Source organism: Cricetulus griseus, chromosome 4, assembly GCF_003668045.3.
Source record: "Cricetulus griseus strain 17A/GY chromosome 4, alternate assembly CriGri-PICRH-1.0, whole genome shotgun sequence".
Lineage (NCBI taxonomy): Eukaryota > Metazoa > Chordata > Mammalia > Rodentia > Cricetidae > Cricetulus > Cricetulus griseus.
This window is the reverse complement of record NC_048597.1, coordinates 69,871,888-69,885,324: the sequence shown is the minus strand read 5'-3', so window position 1 is coordinate 69,885,324 and position 13,437 is coordinate 69,871,888. Positions and strand designations below refer to the sequence as shown.

Below are 13,437 nucleotides of genomic sequence, written 5' to 3'. Positions count from 1 at the left end.
AGAGAGGCTCAAATCAATCCCTCTAAAATCAGGAACAAGACAAGGTTGTCCACTCTCTCCTTACGTCTTCAAAATTGTTCTTGAATTTCTAGCTAGAACAATAAGACAACAAAAGGACATCAAGGGAATACAAATCGGAAAGGAAGAAGTTAAACTCTCACTATTTGCAGATGATATGATAGTCTACATAAGTGACCCGAAAAACTCTAACAGGGACCTCCTACAGCAAAGTGGCAGGCTACAAGATTAACTAAAATAATTTGCAGCCCTACTATATACGGATGACATATTTGGTGGAGAAAGAAATCAAAGAAACATCACCCTTTACAATTGCCACAAACTACATAAAATACCTTGGGGTAACACTAACCATAAAGGTGAAAGACCTGTACTGTAAGAATTTTGTTATCAAAGAAGATACCAGAAAATGGAAAGATCTCCCATGCTCTTGGACAGGCAGGATCAACATAGTAAAAATGGCAATCTTGCCAAAAGCAATGTACAGATTCAATGCAATCCCTATCAAAATCCTAACACAATTCTTTACTGACCTTGAAAGAACAATCCACAACTTTATATGGAGAAACAAAAGACCCAGGATAGCCAAAACAACCCTGTACAATAGAGGAACTTCTGGAGGCATCACCATCGCTGACTTCAAGCTCTATTGTAGAGCTATAGTCCTGAAAACAGCTTGGTATTGGCACAAAAATAGACAGGTAGACCAATGGAATAGAGTTGAAAACCCTGATATTAACACACCCACCTATGAACACCTTATTTTTGACAAACAATCCAAATAGATACACTGGAACAAAGAGAAAATCTTCAACAAATGGTGCTGGCATAACTGGACACAAACATGTAGAAGACTACAGATAGACCCAAGTCTTTCGCCCTACACAAAACTTAAGTACAAATGGATCAAAGACCTCAACATGAACCCAGCCACACTGAAGTTCTTAGAAGAAAAAGTAGGAAATACCCTTGAATGAATTGGTACAGGAGACTGCTTTCTGAACATAACACCAGTAGCACAGACACTGAGATTGACAATTAATAAATGGGACCTCCTGAAACTGAGAAGCTTCTGTAAGTCAAAGGACACAGTCAACAAGACAAAAACAACAGCCCAGGATTTGGGAAAATATATTCACCATCCCCACATCTGACAGAGAGCTGATCTCCTCAATTTAAAAAGAACTCAAGAAGCTAGTCTCCAAAAGACCAAACAATCGAATTAAAAAGTGGGGTACAAAACTAAATAGACAATTCTCAATAGAGGAATCTAAAATGGCTGAAAGACACATAAGAAAGTGTTCAAAATCCTTAGCCATTAGGTAAATGCAAATCAAAACAACTCTGAGATACCATCTTACTCCTGTCAGAAAGGCTAAAATCAAAAACACCAATGACAGTTTATGCTGGAGTGGATGTGTAGAGAGGGGAAAACTACTCCTCTGCTGGTGGGAGTGCCAACTTGTACAGCCACTTTGGAAATCAGTATGGCGACTCCTCAAGAAAATGGAAATGAGTCTACCACAAGATCCAGCAATTCCACTCCTAGGCATATACTCAAAAGAAGCACATTGATACAACAAAGACATCTGTTCAACGATGTTCATAGCAGCACTATTTTAATAGCCAGAAACTGGAAGCAGCCTAGATGCCCCTCAACCGAAGAATGGATAGAGAAAATGTGTTACATTTACACTATGGAATACTCCTCAGCAGAAAAAAGACAATGGAATTTTGAAATTGGCAGGAAAATGGGTAGAATCGAAGAAACCATTCTGAGTGAGGTAACCCAATCACAAAAAGACAAACATGATATGTAGTCACTCATATGTGGATTTTAGAGAGAGCAAGGGATTACCAGACTATAATTCACACTGACAAAGAAACTAGTAAACAAGGAGGACCATCAAGAGACTAACTTTGTCCCCTAGAGAGGGGAAAGGGACATGATCCCCTGAGCAAATTGAGAGCATGGGAAGAGGGTGGAGGGAGCTAGGAGAATGAGAAGTGAAGAAGAGAAAGGATGCAGAGGTCATGAGGGAGCAGAAAGTTTGAGTCACAACAGATTAGAAGAAAGGATATGAGATAGGCATGCTTTTAGTTGGTGGGTTGGTAGGGGAAGAGGGGAGGGAGAAGGGAACTGGGATTGTCATGTAATTCAATCATGTTTGTAACTCCAATAAAAAAGAAAAAATAGTACTTAAATAAAATAATTTTGAATCCTAATATATAAAATAATATTACTTGTGTGCATACTGATAAACTGTGAGGCTTTGTAAGTTCTTGCTCAGAACACGTCAGTCTTTATATTATGAATAGAATGATCTACCATGACAGTACATTTGGATGTGAATGAGTGTAATCTACAGATCCCAAAAAAGCTCAAACTAGTGGTTTACACTGAACAAATAACCTGCCATTGAGACCAGTGAAGACTGGATTGAGCCAACGCACTTTCCCTCTTTACAACCAGTACAAATGTGACAAGAATATTCTAATCTAGAGTGTTGTGCATTAGAAAACGGATTGGCAAGCTTTCTATTTAGAAAGTTGACACCTTATAAGGGTACTGGGGGAGTGGTAGTAAACACCCATGGGCAAAGAAGGTCAAGACATTAAAACTATCTATTTTATCCATATCTGCTCTGTGGCCCCAGCTAGACTTCTCCTGAACAACTGTTTGGTGGTATGCAATACATTTCGGTATCTGTACGCTCAACTAAACAGAAAGCTCTGTGAACTTTTGTAAGTCAAGTGTATGGGAAGTCCTCTGAGTGGAGGATTCATGGTGTCAGTTTTTCCCACCTTCAATGAGCTAGAGGTTGAAAGGGTATTTTGAACTCCTAGGGCAGGTTTGCATATTCCATACCCTCACTCCCTTATACTCATGGATGTGTATATTTAGTTTTTGAACAAGGAGCAGCTACTTAAGTCTAGTCTTTCATGGAAAAGATTAGTGTAATTCCTGGGTTTCCATGCTTCAGGCATGGTTCAGACCCTAGCCATCATGTGTCTCCTCCGTTAGTCTTCCATATATGATCATATTGCTATCTTGCTCTGATGTAGAGACAACAGCACAGATTGCCCGCAGCTCCCTTTATATTCCAAGATATTTATGATGCCACCATTGCACAAAACTCTTGATTTACCATAAAGCACCAAAGCTGGGAGATATACTATGTCTTATTTGCTGAACTTACTGAGCATATGCCATGTAGATTCTGTTCCGTTCCAGCCACACATGATCCCAAACTAAGGTTGGGATATTTCCTGTGATCAGTAACTCACTCAACTTCATAGAGATGGAGACAGATTCAGATTGAGAAATGAGGCAGGTAGGCTCCAGCCTATTATCTTAATGTAGAAATTGCTAATGGTATACTATGGGAAGCACAGAAGCCATCATTAATATGCCTGATTCTGGGAATCATCCACTTTCCACTTCAGAAATTGTGACTTAGAAACTCCAGAGAGGGGGTTAGAATCAAACACTTTCTAATCCAAGGGGAAGAACCAGGGCACAAATACAAACATTAATAGAACAGTGTTCAGTATTTGGGATTCACTCATGCTCTTCTTGGCTTTAGAGTGCTTGGGCATCTCTATTTTACTGGACCCACCCCCCACATCATGCTTTGTTTGTCTTATAGGCTCAGTCAGATTTTAGGGCCCAAGAGTTTAGACTCTTCTATGTCTGCTGGTCCTACAGCAGTGACTGGTTACTGTTGCGTCTAAAGTTCCCCCTGTTCCACTGCCCTGGCAGCACTTCCTTTCTGTGGAAAACACTTTTCAGGATTTCTTGGACAACACAAAGATCTGCAACAACTTCTTTAGTTCCACTTAGCAAAAAAGTGGCCCATTTTTCCTCAACACATGCTAGATAGAATCTGTTCACAGCACTGTTTAACTTAGCTTAAGCGGGGTAAATATAATATCCTGTATTCCTTTATTAAGGCCCATGGATGATGGAGATCCAGACCTTGCTGACCTCAACCACATCAGCAGACAAAAGAAGATACTTTGGAACATCTGCTGATCTTTTTCTCCCTCTGCAGAGAATTCTTTGAACATTTTACCAAGTTGGAGATGAGTACTGTATCCTATTTCTCACTAGAAAGAAGCAAGGCATTATGTTCTGATTATTTATTCTTACTGAATTGAGAGGTGACTCTTTAATACCCTATTATGTTATTGAATTCCTAATCTTATCTTGCCAGTGTAAAATTGACTGTTTATAACATTCTCAGGAATCAGTGTTTCCCAGACACATTAAAAGACAAAAAAACCTGCAATATTCAGTGCTTAATGAGGTAGAAATGGAAGCAGACACCAAGCAGAAAAGAGAGAAATTAGACTTGAGGATGCTGTGCAGAAAGAGCAGGCATTACTACACAGTACAATCCTCATCCCCATGCTCCTACACAAGCAACCAGATCATTCAAGGCTCCAGCTGTTACTGGAACCTGGAAATCTATGATCCTGAAGCACAGAATCATTTTATTTCTTACACTGACTGTTCAGTGGTAGGGATGGGACACAGACCCTAGTATGTTTCCTTCTAATGCTGAGCACCACCCACAGTTCTGAAGCCAAGCTATTGGCATTCTCTTTTCTGCTGCCAGGCAGGCATCTCTATTTAGCTATTTTCATTCAAGTATTCAAGAGACTTGTGTGGGGTGAAGAAGCTATCAGAGGAGAAGTTAGCCTTACTATGGATCTCTTCCAGGTGCATTGAGAGGGGAGTTTCCCTCTTCTTCTCTCCCCACAGCTTATCATTTCCACTTGAATCCTGTTTACTATATCTGTTGGCTGGAGAGTGCAGCCGAAGCCCTTGCCCTGGTTCCCAAAGTTGAAAACACCTTTCACCGTGCTCTTTCAGAGCTCAAGCACCTACTCTCCATACTTTTAGTAGAGGTGGGAGATGACTGAGTTTGTTTCCCATAATGCAGTTGTGAATGAATTTTATTTAGTGATGGGAGGGCCTTGTAGTGCCACAGGGTCATGGTTGTTTATAACTCCTTCTCTAAGACTTTTAGTCATGTTTAGGACCTTGAGGAGAATTCATCTCCAACCCTAGATGAGAGAAACTATGGCATGAAACTGGGATGGTTGTAGATTTTTAGGGAATTGCCAAGGTCATCCTCTGGCATGGACAAAGAGTTGAGTGACTGAAAAAAAACAGACAATGTTGTGGAGAAGGGAACAGTGACAGCTTTGTCCATTCAGGTTTAGTGAAGAATGAGGGTCTTCTAAATAGATTGTGGCTTGGGTAATTTATAGGGTCCTTGAGAATCCTATTTCTCCTGTATCTGGGTTGATACCCACACCTGTGCCTTATAGATATTTCCTCTTGCAGAAATTTGGAGGATGAGGAAGTGACAGCTCAGGAAGCCTGGTTTAAGTTTCCTTGCCTACCCATGTTCCTTTAACCCTGCTTCAATTCTTTCCCTAGAAGTAAGTTTTATCCTCGAATACTTCTGCAGCACATGCTCATGCTCATTAGGGGGCAGTGATGAGACGATCCTGAAAGGACTGTGCTGTTGGGAAGACCAAGTGATTCAGAAATTACTACTTACTTCCACATGCTTGCACTTGTAGTGATACCATTGAGTAGTATCACTCAAGAACTACTACCACTCTGCAGCCTACTTCCTGATCCTTTGTCCCATTGGCCACATGAGTAGTAACCTCATAACTTTTTCATACTTCCTCTTTTATCTCAAAGAAGTTTTTGCCCAGGAAGTACTTTTACCAACAAAAGAATTTCATGATTTCATGGTCTGTACTTACTTAGTATATAATAAAGACACAGAAACTACACATTTTCAAGTTCAATAACAAAGTGTCAGCATATACAATTTTGTATCCTCTTCTCTATTACTACATTCTTTGAACACCACAAATTTTCAACTATTAGATAAGGGGATCCATTAGAGCATCAGGTTGAGATTTCAGCAGCTGCATTTTCACTGCTTCTTTACACATAGTATGTGGACAGCAGATGGTATATTATCTCTGTATTGACAGTGTAGGCATAGGTGCTAGTGTCTGGGCATATAGGGAACCCAAGTGAGCATGTGATCCCTCAGAGCAGAAAACACTGAAGGTTGTGCTGTCTGGAATGGATGAAGGAATGATAAAGACTTTCTCTGTAGGAACACCAGGCATTTTTAACTGCTAAAACAAATTCTTACCTTCAATCTACTAACAAATTCTTTTGTGGAAATGCCCACCATTACATCCACTGGTCTTCTAGAGTTTAAAAAAAAATGTGCCTCTCAAACCAGTCATTGAACCTCTATACAAATGTAAAGTGGCTTTTCTACTGACTCAACTGACATCTACAAAATTTAATTTTGCACAATTCATATGCCACTCAGAAAGTGGCAATGTGACTTCCCAAATGGTCTCACTACTGACAGTAGGGTGACCCAGCTGTCACACATCAAATGGAGGGAAACGGTTGCATTGGGGAGTGCATGGCTAATTACATACTTATTTTTCCCCAGTTTCTGATGTTTTCCCTTTGTTTCCCAGTTTTTCTGTCCTGCCACTTGGTGGAACCCACATCCTCCTTATATATAGCCTTTCCACTTCTCAGTCAAACTAGTGTGAAGTAAAAGGAGGAGCCTGTCCTCCCCAGGAAGAGGGGTATTTGCATGGAGCCAGCCTGTACTTAGAAATCTGCCAACAGATAAGAAGGGGTGCCCAGCTACAGTCAGTTGGCTGGACTCAGTAAGCAGAATCTGGGTGCCTTCACCATGACTTGGGTTCCACTGTTGCTCATCTTCCTCCATCACTTAATAGGTAAGTGGATTTGAGGAAAGTTACTATAAAGAAGTAACTGTTGCTTGGGATATTTGGACAATATTGCACCTGGTTAATGAGATTTGCTTGTCTTCACTGATTTTTCTTATCTTTTTTTTGAAGGATCGTGTGCCCAATATGAGCTATCTCAGCCAAAATGTGTCAGAGTCTCTAGGGAGAACAGTCACCATCTCCTGCAAGCGCAGCAGTGGCAACATTTGCGGCTACTATGTGAGCTGGTACCAGCAGCACTTTGGAAGCTCGCCCCAAACTGTGATCTATGATGACAATAAAAGACCATCTGGGGTTCCTGATAGGTTCTCTGGCTCCATTGACAGCTCCTCCAACTCAGCCTCGCTGACCATCACTAATCTACAGACTGAAGATGAGGCTGACTACTTCTGTTTCTCTTATGATAATAACAACCAGCACAATGATGAGAATCATGGGGAAGTAAGACAAAAACTCTTCAGACAACCAGCTGTGAAATAATTTCTAAAGAGTACTATTGTTATTTTATGTCTCCTTTAAAAGTCCTGCTATTGGGGTGCTTCCCTCAATAATTCCCTCCTGGTTCATTGCAAGATTCCACTTTCTCCTCCCACATATGGATGGCTGGCTTCTTTGCTAATTTATGTCCATCAATGGAGTATATATTGTTGAAAACAGGAATTTGGGGGCTTCAGTACTTCAGATTCTTTTCAGAGACTTCATTATATATGTGATATGTTATCATCATCTCTGACCATAAGAAACTGGTATATTTTCATGTTTCCCTCCTTTATGACATCACTAACTCTCTGTGTATCTGTAATATTGGAAGGGCTATACATGGGTAAAACTACTGCTTCACAAAGTTGTTCTCATCTATTAAGGAATCCTGCATTTGACTCTCCTGTCACTAATATATAAGTATGTGATTTATCTCCCTCAGTTTCTTCCCTCAATTACTGAAAAAAACGGGAGTACTCAATCCAAGTTTCTCTTCTGAGGAGAGTGGTTATATTCTGATGAGGACAAAGCTGGTGTTACTAAACCCTATATAATACCATACCAAAGTCTCTAATGTAATGTTACAGGAAGACCTAGTGTACACATAAATCTTTAAACCTACATACGGTGGATATGCAACCATAGAGTTCTTCCAATACGTTAACTATTCTTTATCTGCAATAATGAAAGCTGACAAAATATACTCAGTGAGCAGCCAAAGAAAACCACAAATACTGTATTGTTAATAATTATATCTTCTGGTGGGTGCAGCTCAAGCATTTAATCCCAGGTCTTGGGGGACAAAAGGAGTTAGATACAGAGAGAGGGGTATCTCTGTGAGGGTGAGGCCAACCTGGATTGCAGTGTGAGTTCCAGGACAGCCAGGGCTGTGCATACAAATCTGTCTCAAACAACCAAATCTCTCTCTTTCTCTCTCTCTCTCTCTCTCTCTCTCTCTCTCTCTGTCTCTCTCTGTCTGTCTCTCTGTCTCTGTCTCTGTCTCTCTCTCTCTCTGTCTTTCTCTCTCTCTCTGGTCTTAGTTCAGATCAAAAAGATAAGTATTCAGTTAAATAAATGTGCATCAGTTTTGAGCATATACTGGATGGCAGTGAGAAAGAAAACAGATATGTCAAAAATTGCATAAACTTTTTCTTATTTTCTGAATTATTTTGCTAACCGAATGAAAACAATGTCTGTCTAGAATAGATTCATTACTCACTCACAGTATTTCTTCTTCACAATTGTTCACATTCCTGTTATTTTCTATATTCTGCATTACTAACACATTATATTCTTTATTTTCTCATTACTTGTATCTTCCTTCTTGTTCTGATATGGAAAATGAGCTACTCATGGGAAGAGCAAGCAAATCACTAAGAGGAAATTGAGGCAATAATGTAAAGAGTGGCAATAGTTAGGTAAGACATGTACTGTCTTCTGCTGCAATGGTGATATTGAAGAATAAGGAAACAGATCAGTTTAGCATGATCGGGGATGTCGGTAGGAAGACTTGGAGAGTACTGCTTGTGCTAATAGAGCAAATGGACACAGTTGAGATGGCTCCAGTATCTGCTCAGGAATTTCAGTGAATGTTCCCAGGGCATCATGCATGGACAGACAAACCCTACTTTGGTAAAAAAATATTATGCAGACAACTCTGGAAAGCAAATTTTGTAAACATATTGAAAATGTATCTTACAACAGGTAGATTGCTAACAAGGTGTTTGTGGTATGAGGGCCTGGAAGAGATATAATACTCCTGCACTATGGAGACGCTGGGAAAATAAAGCAGGCAGTTTGGAATGGACCTGTCTTCTGAGATGGGCAACTGCGGAAGATATGTAATTTCAGTACAAGTGATAGTAGAGCTGTAGAGAAGTAAGGAGTAGATAGAAGCAGGAAAAAGAAGAGAACAGTGTGGAGGAAAGACTTTAAAACAAAAAATTGAGTGGGTGGGGTACTTACGGAGGATCTAGATTGAGCCCAGCTGCAGAGAGCAGGAACCAAGGTTAAAGAGAGGGAACTTAAGGAAATATGCATCATGCCTCCAATTTTGTGGAGTACAGGTTTTCAAAGTATGTCCTGAAGATTCTCTGGATTTCTTCAGTGTCTGTTGTCATGTCCCCCTTCTGATTTTGTTAATTTGCATGGTCTCTCTGACTTTTGGCTAGTTTGGATAAAGTTTTGTCTATCTTATTCATTTTCTTGAAGAACCAACTCTTGGTTACATTGATTCTTTGAATTGTTTTATTTGTTTCGACTATATTGATTTCTCTCCCAGTTTGATTATTTCCTGGTGTCTACTCCTCTGGGGTGAATTTTTCTTCCATTTTTTTCTAGAGCTTTCAGTTGTGATGTCAATTCTCTGGTGTGGCTATTATCTAGTTTCTTCATGTGGGCACTTAGAGTTATGAACTTTCCTCATAGTACTGCTTTCAAAGCATTCCATAAGTTTGGGTATGTTGTGTTTTCATTTTAATTGAATTCTAGGAAGTCTTTTATTTCTTTCTTCATTTCTTCCTTGACCCAGGAATGGTGCAATTGCGTGTTGTTCAATTTCCATGAGTTCATAGGTTTTCTGCAATTTGTGTTGTTTTTAATTCTAGGTTTAAAGTATGGTAGTCTGATAAGACACAAGGTTTATTCCAAATTTTTGTACCCATTGAGGTTTGCTATGTTGCTGAGCATGTGGTCGATTTTTAAAGAAGGTTCCATGTGATGCTGAAAAGAAGGTATATTCTTTTGTGTTTGGATGGAATGTTCTATAGAGGTCTGTTAATCTCAATTAGGTCAAATCTTCTGTTAGTTCCTTTGTTTCTTTGTTAAGTTTCTATCTGGTGGTCCTATCCATTTATGAAGTGGGGTGTGGAATTCTCCCACTATAACTGTGTGAGGTCTCATTTGTGATTTGAGTTTTAATAATGTTTCTTTTATGAATTTTGGTGCCTTTGTATTTGGGGCATAGATGTTTATAATTGAGACTTCTTCATAATGGATTTTTCCTTTGATGAATATGAAATGACCTTCTTCATCTCTTTTGATTGATTTTAGTTTGAAGTCTAATTTGTTGGATACAGCCATAGCTATCCCAGATCGTTTCTAGGGTCCATTTGATTGGAATATTTTATCCCAACCCTTTACTCTGAGGTAATGTCTGTCTTTGAAGTTGAGTTGTGTTTCTTGTATGCAGCAGAAGGATAGATTCTGTATTTGTTTCCACTCTGTTAGCCTGCATTTTTTTATAGGTGTGTTAAGAACATTAATATTGAGGGAAATTAAGGACCATTGAGTGATTATTCTTTTTTTTTGATTTATTGTTGTATGTGGATTTACCCTGCTCTTTCTTTTGGTTTTGGTAAAGTGGGATTATCTATTGCCTATGTTTCTGTGAGTGCAGTTAATTTCCTTAGGGTGGAGTTTTCCTTCCAGTACTTTCAGTAGGGTTGGGTTAGTGGATACATATTGTTTATATGTGGTTTTGTTGTGGAATTTCTTGTTTTCTCCATTTATAGTGATTGAAAGCTTTGTTGGATGTAGTAGTCTAGGCTGGCATCTGTGTTCTCTTAGAGTAGGTAGAATATCTATCTGCGTCCTTCTGGCTTTCAGAGTTTCCACGGAGAAGTCTGGTGTAATTCTGATGGGTTTGCCTTTATGTGTTACTTGGACTTTTTCCTTTGCTGCTCTTAATATTCTTTCTATATTCTGTATGTTTGGTGTTTTAATTATTATGTGACGTGGGGACTTACTTTTGAGATCCACTGTATTTGGTGTTCTGTAGGCTTCTGATACTTTCATTGGCATGTCTTTCTTTAGTTTGGGAAAGTTTTCTTCTATGATTTTTTTGTCTTTGTTAATTCTTTGTCATACTACAAATAGCTCTATTTATGACAATACATATTTGGGTCTTCTATTTTGCTTTGTTGCTTTATATATCTGTTTTTCTTCTTCTTACATGATGCTTTCATTACCATAGTTCAATAATCTATTTTGAAGCCTAGAGGAGCATAACTTCTAGTATTTTTCATTTTTCTATTTGTTGTGCTGGTTCCCTCTGTTATTTTCTTGTTCTATACGAAGTTAGGGTTTTTCAACACATATTTTTTATGAATAAAAGTATGGTAATTTTGCCTCCATAGCATAATGGAAGTGACTCTATTAGGAAGTATGAGACTATTGGGTTGGGCTTCCAGCTTTCATAATTGCCCATGCCATGTCAAGTGCTTCAGGTCCCTTCCTGTTGCCTTCTGATAAAGATGCAGCCAGCACCATGTCTGCTGCATACCACCATTCTCCTCACTATTCTGATAATTTAATCAATCTCTGAAATGTAAGCTGCCACACCAGTTAAGTGTTTTCCCTTATTAGAGTATCCATGGTCATGATGTTTCTTCACAGCAATAGAAACCCTAACACCTATGGGGATTTTGGGTTGGGTTACATTGAATCTGTAAATTACTTTTGGTAGTATGGTCATTTTCACAATATTAATTTTACCAATCAATTAACACATGCTGTTTTTCCACTTTTAGTGTCTTCTTAATTTCTTTCTTCATTAATTTGAAGTTACCATTGTGGAGATCTTTTTCTACTTTACTAGATTTTTCCTCAAGATATTTGATATTTTGATGCTATTGTAAATGTGCCCAAGATTTCTTTCTCACTGTGTTATTTTTATTATTGTAAAGACAGACTACTTATCCTTTAGTAGTTGATTTTGTATCTTGCCAGTTTGGTTAAATTCTTGATTGTTTATAGAAATTTTCTGGTGTCATTTTAGGATACCTTATATATACTATATCTCCTATATCCTTTGTAAAATTGTCTTCTTTTCCAATTTTAGCTCTTTCATTATGTACTCTTGCCTTACATCATCTATGAGCGATTTGAGCACTATAGTGAAAAGGCAGGGCACTAATGAGTGGCCTTGTCTAACTCCTGATTTTAATGCAATTGCTTTTAGATTTTCATCTGTATCAGAGATCCTAAATCTATGGCTCAGGAAATATAGCTGATGAGTGGGTATGAAGATTGTAAGTCACAATACTGGGAAACCTGCAGTATCTCCTGGGAACAGCTTAATAAATAAGACTTGAACAATTTTAATTGTTAGGGTCCGTGGCAAGCCTCATAAAATACCATCAGACATTCATGCCATCAACAAGAGCATTTTAATCCTCAAGACTAAAACAAATTTCAGTTTTCAGGGTTCAAATTACCTTAAAAAGTTTCAAAATGGTGACCTGGAGAGAAGCTTGAAGGCTCTTTGTAATTCCAGGTAGGGGAGGTTAATCAAGGAGCTGATTGGTGGGTTTCAAGTAAAAGTTTATGGGTTCCTTTAGGATTGGAAGATGGCTGTAGTTTTTAAGAACTTTCTATCAGCATGGCAGGTAATGCTATCTTTAGCTAGCAGAAGTCTGTAGGTTGCCTTCTGATCGGTTGCTCCTGGGTTGTGCCTTTTAAGTGTTATTTGTTCAGTTCCATTCAGCTGTAACTGAGGCCTGGTCTGTGACAGTGCCACTCAGATTTTATCATGGCCTTGGTCTGGCTCTCTGGCCCCCTCATACCCCATTTGAGTAGTGGACCATTTCAAATCTTGGAGAAGTATCCTCCAGATATACCATTTTATATTGTTGCCTTAAAACCATCAATTGGATTGTGGAATTCTGCACCTTTACAAACCTGATTATGGCATTAACGATGCAGGGTCTACAAGTTTAAGGCAACAGTAAGAGGACAAAAAGCCTAGCTAAGGCAAACAGGATGACAGGCGAGTAATTAACAAGGGTGACCAATTGAATAGAGATTCTTACTATTCTTCAATTTGTTTGTTATCTATCATGTAATCTTTTTCTGATTAGGTTCATTTAGTCTCCTATAACTCCTGAATGGTTAGCATAAAATAGCACTAGTATTCCAGTCCTCCAATCCCCAGTCATGGAACATAACACATAGTCCTCTGCTATTCTGGAGGACTAGTTTAGCTAACGAGTTGAGTGATTCCCATAGATTGGTGATGGATTTTTCTGGGGTTGTTATGCTTTAATCTATGACCATGCTAGGAATCCTATAATGTTAGACGTGGAAGATGAGGACTGAGGATACCAGGGTCTATGGCTACAG

At 38.9% G+C, this 13,437-nt stretch overlaps 1 pseudogene; it reads left to right on the top strand.

The window, feature by feature from the left end:
• Positions 1–6,779: 6,779 nt before the first annotated feature.
• On the top strand, positions 6,780–12,232 carry LOC118238730 (annotated as a pseudogene).
• The last annotated feature ends 1,205 nt before the right edge of the window (positions 12,233–13,437 follow it).